The sequence below is a fragment of the Caretta caretta genome, chromosome 3 (assembly GCF_965140235.1).
Source record: "Caretta caretta isolate rCarCar2 chromosome 3, rCarCar1.hap1, whole genome shotgun sequence".
Taxonomy (NCBI): Eukaryota; Metazoa; Chordata; order Testudines; family Cheloniidae; genus Caretta; species Caretta caretta.
Genome location: NC_134208.1, coordinates 33,878,645 through 33,890,682, shown reverse-complemented (window position 1 = coordinate 33,890,682; position 12,038 = coordinate 33,878,645).

The window sequence follows — 12,038 nt, the reverse complement described above, 5'->3', positions numbered from 1 at the left end:
TATCTGTACGGGTTTGAAGGCAAATGTAGCTTTATATTGGTTGGCAGTCAAAGGTGTACAGCCAGAGCCAGGAGACCAAGGTTAGAAGGTGAGATAAACATTTTATATTCCCCAAATTAGGATTAGCTTCTGTAACACCTTAACTGGGAAAACTCTGGGGCATCCACAGGGTCTCAGAACTATGAATTTGTAGTAAATTTGTAGTAATTTGGTAGTAATACTCTAGTAAATTGAGTCCTGTTGTGTTAAGCTAAAATATCAGTCACCATGTGAAGGATGATGGATTTGGCACTATATAGAAACAACTCAGCGTCTTAATATACATTTGAAATTCCTGTGTTCCTATCAGTCCCTACTCTAAAATGCCCAGGTGCCTATATTATAAATAAGAATTTTGATAAATGTTCCATGACCACTAATAGGGAGTGAGGATAGTCATTTTGTTGATACACAGGAGTGGGACCCATGAGGTCTGGGTTATATAACTGGATCTTCCACATACTTCCTCTGTGATCTTGAACAAGTCATTTTAAGGTGAAATTATGGCTCCATTGAAGTCAATGGGAGTTTTGCCAGTGACTTCAATGGAGCCACAATTTTACCCTTAATGTCTCAAAACTCAGTCTCTTCATCTATAAAATGGAAGTACTAGAACTTACAGGGATGTCGTGATGGCTGATGTATGTAAAATCTTTTGAGACACTTGGATGGCCATCATCATAGTCATGCAATTTATTTATTATCTATAGGATTCTTTATGCATTTTGAAACATATTTCTGAAGCATATAAAGAATCCTATAGATAATAAGTAAGTTGCATGCATATGGTAATGGCCATCCAAGGATCTCAAAATATTTTATATACATCAATGAATTAGCCATCACAACATCCCTTTGAGGCAGTGGCGGATTAATGATTTTGCCGCCCCTAGGCCCAGAAATAATTGCCCCCCCCACAGCAGCTCCCCTGCCCCAGCTCACCTCCACTCCGCCTCCTCCCCTGAGCGCGCCACTGGGTCCTACTTCTCCCTGCTCCCTGCCAGTGCTTGTGCGCGAAACAGCTTCGCGAAGGAGGGGGGAAGGGGGAGAAACGTGGCATGCTCAGGAGAGGAGGTAGGGCCGGGGTGGGGATTTGGGGAAGGGGACCAATAGGGGCAGGGAGGGAGTGGGGAATGGGGGCAGGGAAGGGGTGTAGTTGGGGCGGGGCCAAGGGCGGAGGGTGTGAACCGGCACCGGGGGAAGCAGCCTCTGGCTGCTATTATAAATTTACTGCCCCTGAAAATTTGCCGCCATAGGCCTAGGCCTTGTCGGCCTAGGCATTAATACGCCACTGCTTTGAGGTACATGTAAACACTGGTACCCCCATATGTCTGTGGGCATACAGATAGATATAGATATATAGGTTACAAAACACATAAAGAATCCTATAGATAATAAATATGTTGCATGTAGTTATATAATATATAATATGTCTTTCTTGAAACAATTCACCTTTTTCTGTACACGACAGTATTCCTACTACAACTGAAAAGGGCGATATTTAGACCACACATTGTTTGCACTGCATGTGTAGATAATTTTTGACCCATTTATATGTCCAAATAAAAGCATCATGCTACGATTGTTCGTTCTTTCCCACCTTTTTTCTTCTGCAAAAAGTGCAGCTTTTTTATTTATTCAGTACCAGATAAGCCTTCAGTTAATCCCTGCTGACATCTTTGAACAGAAGTTGAAAAGCTTTTTATGCTTCAGAATGGCCCAATATTTTTAAATGGCTGTAACTATGTTGTTAGCCATTGAACTGAGAGGTACCATACAATAAAAATCAAAGCATGAACAAAGACATACCAATGTACATAGAGAATGCCTCAAAAATTCAATCTGAAAGAAAACCCAAGCAATAGGAAATTATAACGATTTTAGGTCCCAATCCAGCAAAGCACTTTAAGCACATGCTTGACTTTAAGCACATGAGTAATTTTAAGCACATGCTTGACTTTAAGCACATGAGTAAATTCCACTGAACTTCATAACTACTTTGCTGAATTGGACCCTTAATGACTGAGTATATAACTATATGGAAAATATATAAAGTAAAGGAATTGAGAAATGCTCTAGTCTTCCTATACAAGTGACAAACGAGAAGGTTAATCAAAAAGACAATGGCAAAGTAAGAGGACAAATGTCACTATTTCAAGAAACTACCATAATGAAAAACTTCAGATAATTCCCAAACTGTGTTCCAGTCTTGTATGCAAAGTATTACAGGATGCTGAAAAAGATGCATTCTGTCACTCTATCTTGACTCTTATATTACTCCCATCACTGAGTGCCTGTCATTATGTATTTGGGACATTAAAGATGAGGCACATCCACACCAGCTGACAAAATAGTTAATTATTTAATGCACATAGTAAAATGTGTATGTTTAAATAGTAATACGAAATAAACATGATCTTGTAAATATGGAAAAATTAATGGCAAATATAAGCCTTATCCCTGTGGCCATGTTTAGACATTTATAATGGTTGCTGTTAAAAAACATCTTCATTTACCAACAGTTACTCTGTCACATTTTGTGACACCAGTGCCCCTGGTGGGTTGTCAGCCGTGGGAATCAAACCTAGGACCCCTTGGTGTTAATGCATAAGTCTCTATTTCCTGAGCTAAAAGACATCTTTTATCAGCTGAAGCTGCAGCAGGCCCATCAACCTCTAGCTGACATAGCCACCACTAGAGGGGGACAGAGTAGGCGCGGCCTACAATTAGAAAGGAAAATAGCTATCGTAACATGTGCATTGCCTTTAAAAAGTCAGTGTTTGACAAGACCACTGCTATAAGCTACCTATGTACATTTGTATATGCTCAAATAGGGATTTTCAAAGAATGATAAAGTGATAAAGATGAACAGTCTGTTGCTGGTAGATGAGCTAGATGTGAAGAGGCGACTAGCTATTAGGTTTTACATCTTGATCCAGAACAAAACGAAGAGTTATAAAATCTAAGGAGAGCCAATGAGAGGCCCATTGTTGAGCGGTTAAAAAGTACCAGATTGTAAAAGAAATCAGCTTTTACTTTGCACCAGGCTAAGCAATGGTTACCCCAGGTGTCCACTGTGTTTATGACAAATCAGTTGAAGTCCCAAGATTTAGGAGTACATATAAACCTACATGCAACATCACTCTACAATTTGGTACTTAGAACAGCAGAGTGTGCCTTACGGTTCTGTAGAATGTAGGATTTAGAATTTAAGGATCACCCTCAGGCATCAGAGTCTGTGATGGAACAGCATGGAGGGAAAGCACTGCAGGGAACATGATCATAGCAAGTCCAACTGCAACAGAAGAGAGAAGTAAGGGCCAGCCCTCCCAGCAGAAAGAATCATAAGCTAGCAGCAGAACAGCAGCAATAAAAGCAGAGGCCAGCCAAGACTACAGTCATTGCACAATTGTACTTTCAGCAACTGAAATTTTGGAGCTGTAGGCAGCCATTGTTTGACTTGTGAAGGAAAGGCTATAGAAAGTCAGTATGCACAGTCATGTAACAACAGTAATGAAGTGCAGGAAGAAACACTTTCTCCTTACCATTAAACAAGCAATTAGAATTTCATTAGGAGCAGGAGATCCCTTTTGAGGTCATTTTGCAGATGGTGTGCTGAGGCACAGAGAGATGAAGGTCAAAACTATTTACCTAATTTTGGGTGCTCATTTTCAGACATCTAGGATCTGATTTTTCAGAATACTCAGCATTGCATAGCCCTTCATATGTTCAGGCACAGCTCCCATTGGCTTCAGTTGCAGTTGTGACTGTTCAGCCCTTCTGCAAGTTAGGCCCTAAGGTCACAAGTTGAGCGCCCAGAAAATGAAGAACACACAATTAGTAGGTTTCAGAGTGTTAGCTGTGTTAGTCCGTATCAGCAAAAAGAACGAGGAGTACTTGTGGCACCTTAGAGACTAACAAATTTATTTGAGCATGAGCTTTCGTGAGCTAAAACCCACTTCATCGGATGCATGCAGTGGAAAATACAGTAAGAAGATATATATATACACAGAGAACATGAAAAAATGGGTGTTGCCATACACACTATAACGAGAGTGATCAGTTAAGGTGGACTATTATCAGCAGAAGAAAAAAAACCTTTTGTAGTGATAATCAGGAGGGCCCATTTCCAACAGTTGACAAGAAAGTGTGAATAAACAGTAGGGAAAAAATAAGCACGGGGAAATAGTTTTACTTTGTGTAATGACCCATCCACTCCCAGTCTTTATTCAAGCCTAATTTAATGGCGTCCAGTTTGCAAATTAATTCCAATTCAGCAGTTTCTCATTGAAGTCTGTTTTTGAAGTTTTTTTGTTGTAGTATTGAGACTTTTAGGTCTGTAATCAAGTGACCAGGGAGACTGAAGTGTTAGCCTCCCATGAAAGGTTTAGTTTAAGTTACTTGCACAGAATCACTTAGGAACTCTGTGTGGCAGAGGCATGGATTGAATCCAATCCCCCAGGGCAGCATACAATTGCCTTAATGATGAGACCATCCTTGTTCTTTATGCAATCCCCTTCTGCATTTACTATACACCTTCTAATTTTTTCCACAAAGGAGGCTGGCATCCTACAGGCGACATCCTCCTTTATTACGCAACCTTCTTTCATTCCCAGACCATCTGTGCACTGAATGAGGCAGAGATCCTGTGGGAAAAAATAGTATGTGATTGTGATGGAGTATACTTAGCCTTTCAAGGCCCTTTGCTGGAGGCCCTGAGGTGCTACTACATCCCACCCCAGGAAGGAGTAGCAAAGTTTGGTCCTCCAGGCCTACCTAGAACAGCCTCAGGGAAGCAGCCAATCGGAGCCCACCAGGCTCAACTAAAAGGAGCTGCGGGGCCTTAGCAGGTCAGTTCCTGGCTAGGACTAGGGGTGGGGGTAAGGAAAATTAAGTTGCCCTGCCCTGCCCTGCCCTGCCCAAAGGGAATTCAATGAGCTTTGTTTGTAGGGATGCCAATTTTGGTTGGATAGATTCCTAGAGGTTTCATCACAAGACATAATCTTTAATTAAAAATTAATATTTATTTCCTGGAGACTCCAGGACAATCCTGGAGGATTGGCAACCCTATGTGTTGGCTAAACCTGAGGCTAACCCTAAGGTAATGACTGGAGGTAAAGGGACTAGAGGAAGAGGCCCAGGGAAGGTAGCAGCAGCTAACTGAAGGAATTAAAGGAAGCAGTACATGTCTGCTGTTTATATGGTGCCTGGGTTGGAACCTGAAGTAGTGGCCAGGCCTGGGTTCCACTGATTAAGTGGGCTAATCCTCAAGCCAGGGAAAAGGTTCCTTTTAGAGGCCTGAGCAAAGGGCAGAATTTAAAGAGCCCAGAGACGGGGCTGAAGACCCTGGTAGTTTGTGGAACTCTTGCTACCCTGGAAGAAATTCATTCATTTTGACTGTGTGACTTGGCCAGAGGGCTGCACCAACGAAGACTCCCCACACAGTGCCAGCAGCAGGACAAGGCTTGCAGTATCAGACACAGGAGCAGGAGGTGCTCAAGAGGTGAGTATTCCCTGTTACAGTGATCTTTTGAGTGTGTTACATTGCAACATAATAATGTTCTTTTAACTTAGATTTTTATGTGTGATCTCCTAGGTTTTTACTAAGGCAAGCTGAAAAACAGAAACTCCATTGAGTGGCATCATATTGACACCCAATATGATCAGTTAATCAGCAGGGTTAGACCCTTGCAGAGCAGACCTGTGTGACTTGAGTTAACAGAATAACTGACAGACATAGTAGGTTGTCATCATTTGTGTGGACAAGCATCAGTAGGTTTCACAGATAGCATAGGAATATTGAGACAAGAGGAAACTTGACTTCCAGTCCAGGCTCTGGAGGGAAGTGTTCTCTAGAGGGTGCAGACTTTTCTGCCTACTTACCCCAAGCATAATAACCCCTTTTCCTGCATACCCTCCAACCTCTCCCTGCCTCAGTCCTGTCTCTTTCCCACTGCTGGCTCCTTGTCCCAGTGCCCTTCTCCTTGCTGTGCCAGTCTGATTCCCAATCTCCCCCTCCCCAAATCCAGTCTCAGTCTCCTTGCTCAGCCAGTCTCAGATCCCTACTCCTGGCTTCTAATCCAACCACTCCCTTCCACTGCATCCAAGCCTCCTTCTCTGGTCTCCCTCCTTAAACTCCTCATCCAATCTCAGTCTCTCTTCTCCCCTCCTCCCCCCCACCCATGTCTCTTCCCTGGCTCCTTGTCCCAGTCTGTCCAGCCAGTTCCAATTCTACCTTTGCACCCCAGTTCCTTGTCAGATTTGTTTCTATCCCCAATGGTCCCATTCCTTTGCTACTGGTTCCTAATCCTAATCTCTTTGTCCACTTCTTCATTTAATCTCCATATTCTCACCTCCAAGACAGTTGGCTTCCAAAGCCTACCCCAGTCCAATGCCCAGTTCCCATTGTCAGCTACCAGTCCCAGTCTGCCCCACACCACGGCTCCTAGTGTGTCTCCTTGACCATCCAGAGTGTTTTTCCCCCACTCCACTTTCCAGCCACAGTGTCTCTTCCCTCCTCCTCTCAGTCCCAGTTTCACCAGTCTCCTTATCACAGTCTGCAAGTCGCTACCTCACCAGGAGGATTAGCAAGCTCAGTGCTTTGCCAGCCACTCCACATATGCAGCAGTACTGGGCCCTCACCCAAGCCTCATGCCAAAAGTGGACTCAGATTTTCACTTGTGTAGTGGGGCGGTCACCCCGCTCCAGCCCTGAAAGGGTTAAAGGCCAGCCCTTGAAGAGGACTGGGGCTGAGAGCCAATAAGAAGAGGCTGGGAGGAAGCCAGTCAGGGGCAGGCTGAGCCCTATAAAAGAGATGCCTCTTTTTCTAGCTTTGGTGTGTGAAGGACCTAGCTGCCTGGGAGCAGGGTACCTGAAGCAGAGCTGGGGAAGGGCAAAAGGAGCTCTGGCCTGGCAACTCCCCAGGCTCAGGCCTTGATAAAGGCCTAAGGAGGTACTGGGGCTGCAGAGAGTGCAGCCTGGGGATAGGCAGAGGCAGCTGGTCCAGCCCCCTTGCCAATGATGAGTGGCCATTACAGACTGCAGTTTGCCCCAGAGAACGGGGGCTAGATGATGACTGGCAGTAACCACTGAGGCAAGGTGGGCTTAGAGGAGGGGGTTCCCCATGGGAAGGGAGACACAGAGTGTGGGGGCACTGCTGTGGGGCAGAACCCCAAGGTAAGGGGCACCAGGGTCCAGGGGTGACATGGGGGCCTGAGGCAGGAGAGACACTGGCCAGCAGGGGGTGCTCCAAGTGCTGGAACTGAGCTAATTCCCAGATGACCAGCAGGAGGCACCAAGGCGGTGAGTGCTGGATCTGCTACAACCTGTTACAGTGTATTTCCCTCCTTGTTGTCTTCCCCAGACCCCATGCTCACATAGGAGTCCTGCTTGCTTTCACTGGCTGTTAAAAGAACCTGGTGCTATTGCTTAGAGGACTAAGCTCTTTAGAAAATGAAAAATTATTTGTTGCCTTTGTATGGTAGGTGTATATTTTTACCTTCTATATATCTATATATATATAATTAATGTAGGCCTATATATAGGAAGATATAGATTATATATATATATATACACACACACCAATAGAGGTATTTAAAAATTAGTCTGCAGCCAAAATAAAATAGTTAAAATAAAGAAACTAAACAAGTCTAGATTTAAAATTACTCAAGGATTCATAAGGACTGAGAATCTTCTTAGCCTGTCAAATGTAATATTTTATTATTTATTTAAATGTATTGCAATAGTTCCTCTAGGCTCCAAATATGTTTGCAAAAAATGCATTGCTGATCTTCTGGGAAATTTAGAGGAGTGAGACTCCTGTTGTATCTTACCCCTTAACACACCCTGTGCAGATTGCATCTGAGGTTTCTACGGCACACACTCTAAGTTTAAACGATGTATTGATAGGCAGAGAACCAGGTGGTAGAGATGCAATATAAATAAAATAGTCTTCATTTTTAAATGTTCATACTTTTACTAATCATACACTTGGTAATTCTAGGAGATTTTCGTGTGTGTATGCGCGCGTGAGAGAAAGGAACTGATGTTGCCTCCTGTTTCTTTCAAAACACTGATATATTTACCTTCTTGCTTTTACTTCAATCTTACATTGGTAAATACTGGAGTGATTTGTAGCCAAGAGTAAGATAGGCTGGGGAAAAGTACAGTGCGATCTGTATTTAACAGGACATCTAAGGAGGGAATGCAGTAGCAGCATCTCACCAAAGCAAACATAGTTTATAAGGGTGTGTTTCCTCTTGTCAAGGTTCCTCCCCCACTCTGAACTCTAGGGTACAGATGTGGGGACCTGCATGAAAACCTCCTAAGCTTATCTTTACCAGCTTAGGTCAAAACTTCCCCAAGGTACAAAATATTCCCCCCGTTGTCCTTGGACTGGCCGCTACCACCACCAAACTAATACTGGTTACTGGGGAAGAGCTGTTTGGACGCGTCCTTCCCCCCCAAAATACTTCCCAAAACCTTGCACCCCACTTCCTGGACAAGGTTTGGTAAAAAGCCTCACCAATTTGCCTAGGTGACTACAGACCCAGACCCTTGGATCTTAAAAACAATGAACAATCCTCCCAACACTTGCACCCCCCCTTTCCTGGGAAATGTTGGATAAAAAGCCTCACCAATTTGCATAGGTGACCACAGACCCAAACCCTTGGATCTGAGAACACTGAAAAAGCATTCAGTTTTTTACAAGAAGACTTTTAATAAAAAATAGAAGTAAATAGAAATAAAGAAATCCCCCCTGTAAAATCAGGATGGTAGATATCTTACAGGGTAATTAGATTCAAAAACATAGAGAACCCCTCTAGGCAAAACCTTAAGTTACAAAAAAGATACATAGACAGAAATAGTTATTCTATTCAGCACAATTCTTTTCTCAGCCATTTAAAGAAATCATAATCTAACACATACCTAGCTAGATTACTTACTAAAAGTTCTAAGACTCCATTCCTGTTCTGTCCCTGGCAAAAGCAGCATACAGACAGACACAGACCCTTTGTTTCTCTCCCTCCTCCCAGCTTTTGAAAGTATCTTGTCTCCTCATTGGTCATTTTGGTCAGGTGCCAGCGAGGTTACCTTTAGCTTCTTAACCCTTTACAGGTGAGAGGAGCTTTCCCCTGGCCAGGAGGGATTTCAAAGGGGTTTACCCTTCCCTTTATATTTATGACACCTCTCTTGAGCTTTATATTTATTACACAATTTTTAATTTACTGACTGGGAAGAAAAAGCAGTAGACAGGAATCCAGAAGTAATTTCTCACTAATGACATACATGGTTTTTCCTAGGAAAAAAACAAAGATCCAAATTTTCAATTGGGGCCAATCTTGCAGACCCTCACTAGTGGGTATAGTACTTACTATCATGAACAGTCCTACTGAAATTAATGGGACTTCTCATAGTAATAAACATTACACCTGGAAGTGTTTCCAGGTTTGGACCCCTAATGTAGGAATCTTATGATCTGTCTCCAATACACCTGTACCCTGCTCCTTTTCTCTGTGAATAAGTACACATTTCACTTCCACACAACCAAAGATATTGGAAGAAAGTTCTGCACAGCTGGAATCCATGGACCTGTGCTATCATCTTTTTAAAGACCAACCTGTGCTTGGAAAGGTCAGAAAGGGATTTCAGTGGTTCAGAAATCCCCATGCCCCCTCCTGGCTATGCTACAAGAGTGGAAAACCATAAGAACTTCAACCAAAGAAATGCACAAGCGATAGTACTGGTCTGTGTACTGATGGAAGCCAGGTGAAGTTTGAATATCTGGCAGTACAGCATATGGACGCTTCCACTTTTGAGGGGGGAAAATTGATTAACCCATTATAAATTAATGGAATTATTTGTCCAAACTCTCTTCTCCAAATTAAATCTAAATGGCTAAATGCATGATGTGCGGCTAATTCCTCAGAAATGAAGAAAAGCCAGTTAAACTATTTCATTCCAAGGTACAGAATATGCTCTGATAGTGGGTGTTAAGAAAGGGCTCTTTAAACGCTCATTAGGACACAGGGCATGCGAACCTGCCAATGGTGACTGAGCACCACTGCCTCTATGCAGCATTGGCTCTGAGCGAGGCCATGTGTGCTCCTTCCTACCCACAAAATACTTTTTTTTTTTCTGTGTGAATGCACTGGATGTGTTCCCAATAATGCTTCTGCACTAGAACTGTGTTGGTGGGGGCGGGGGAGTAGTCACATAGATAATTGTGACAAACGGTGGGGATAACAAAATTTCAGCAGAAAATTTCTACTTGTTGTCAAAAGCTGGAAAATGGTCAAGGAATGGGTACACTTTCCACAAAAATGCTCATTTTGTTAAAAACCCGCTTTTACATTGAAAAACTTCAATGCAAAACTTTCTCCACACTCCGCATGGTGGACCCAAGAGTGCCATAGTGGCTTATCTGGGATGTGCAAAGGGGTGTACGTGCCTCTACATGGGCTTCCTACTGCCTAGCCATCTCTTACCTTGTGCAGCAGGAAAAAATACACACTTTCTGCAGCACTGGCCCATAGACCTTGTGAGTGCAGGGCCTTTCAGGATCCAGCTGACTTAAGACATGCTGAATAAGTTCTGTGTAACAATATGGACATGGATCCTTGCAACTTTGTAAAGACTGTTCTAGTAATTACTTTTCTGCATACCACTTATGTTCTTTTAACCGTAAAAGTGATTTACATCAGCCCGATGCATTTAATTTCCCCTTTGCTCTGTTTTATTTTGACCTCTCAAGTTTCTAATTCAGCCTAACGGTAGAAATGAAAACATCTCTGCTGTTTTTGCCTTGGTGCATTACCAGTTCAAAGACTGATATTTTCAAAGGATCCATTAAAAAAAACTCCTTGCCCCCAGCATTGACGTTGCCTATGCATGTCATAGCTTGGCAACAGAGAGAGCCCAGGTGATCTTTCAGAAAAGAACCTCAGTCTTGGCAGCTCTGCCATACCACGTCAGGTGTTTGCATGTTGGCCCTCTATGGACAAGCAGTTTTCTTTATTAACTTGTCTGGGCATGAAAAAGTATTAACAAATACCATAGAGGGAGCTTGAGAGAACATAGGGTATTTTCTTTTACTGTTCCATTTGATTCCAAATAACTTTTAATCTACTAGAATAATCTTCTACTAGAATAATTTTGTTCTCTGGAAATTAATGGCAGGCTTTTAAAATGAAAAACCCATTCTAGTATTTAAAGAGTTTTTTTTCCTCCCTTCCCCTCAAGGGGGAGTCTTTATGAAAAGCTGTTTCATTTCCAGCCCCTCTTCCAGCTCCCACCTGAGGAAGATCTATTTTTTATTAACCAAATTGCTTCGAAAACTAGGTAAAATATAACATCACGTGACCAACTTGATGTAGTGAGATGACACAATCAAATTAATTATTCAGTTGGAATAGCTTGACTTCAGAAATTTAACATCAGTTGTAACACCTAAATGATCCTGGCCCATTAAAACATATCCTCTCTCTTACATTTAAAAATGAAGGATATGTGATCTTGCCTTCTAACTGATAGAAATGGCAGTTAATTGAACTCAGCTTTGAGGAAAAGTCTCTTTTGCTGCATATTTGACTCCTCCAGATTCCTGATCAGGACTGGGGAATAATCAAAGAAAAGACTGTTCCCCCCCATGGCATCCATCCAAGGTCTCACAATGACCCCAGTACATGCTGGGACAAGTGTTAGAGAGTTTAGGTTCCTCTACATTGGCTGATCTCTCATCAGTTGAAGTGCACCAATTAAAGTTTACCCATAATTTGTCAGGTATTGCCTCAGTTGTCTGAGACTGTCAGTTGGGTGGAAGGCAACTGGCACAGTGGCACAAACACTGCGGTCAGCTGTTGGCTGTGACAGCCACCTGATCTGAATCAATATAAGTCAGGCTCACTGTGGACACTAGAGTAAACCTTATAGCAGCTGAAGGTGGGTAGGGTGAATGCATTCAGTTGGCATTTCCACCACTTATTGAGTGCCATAGTATA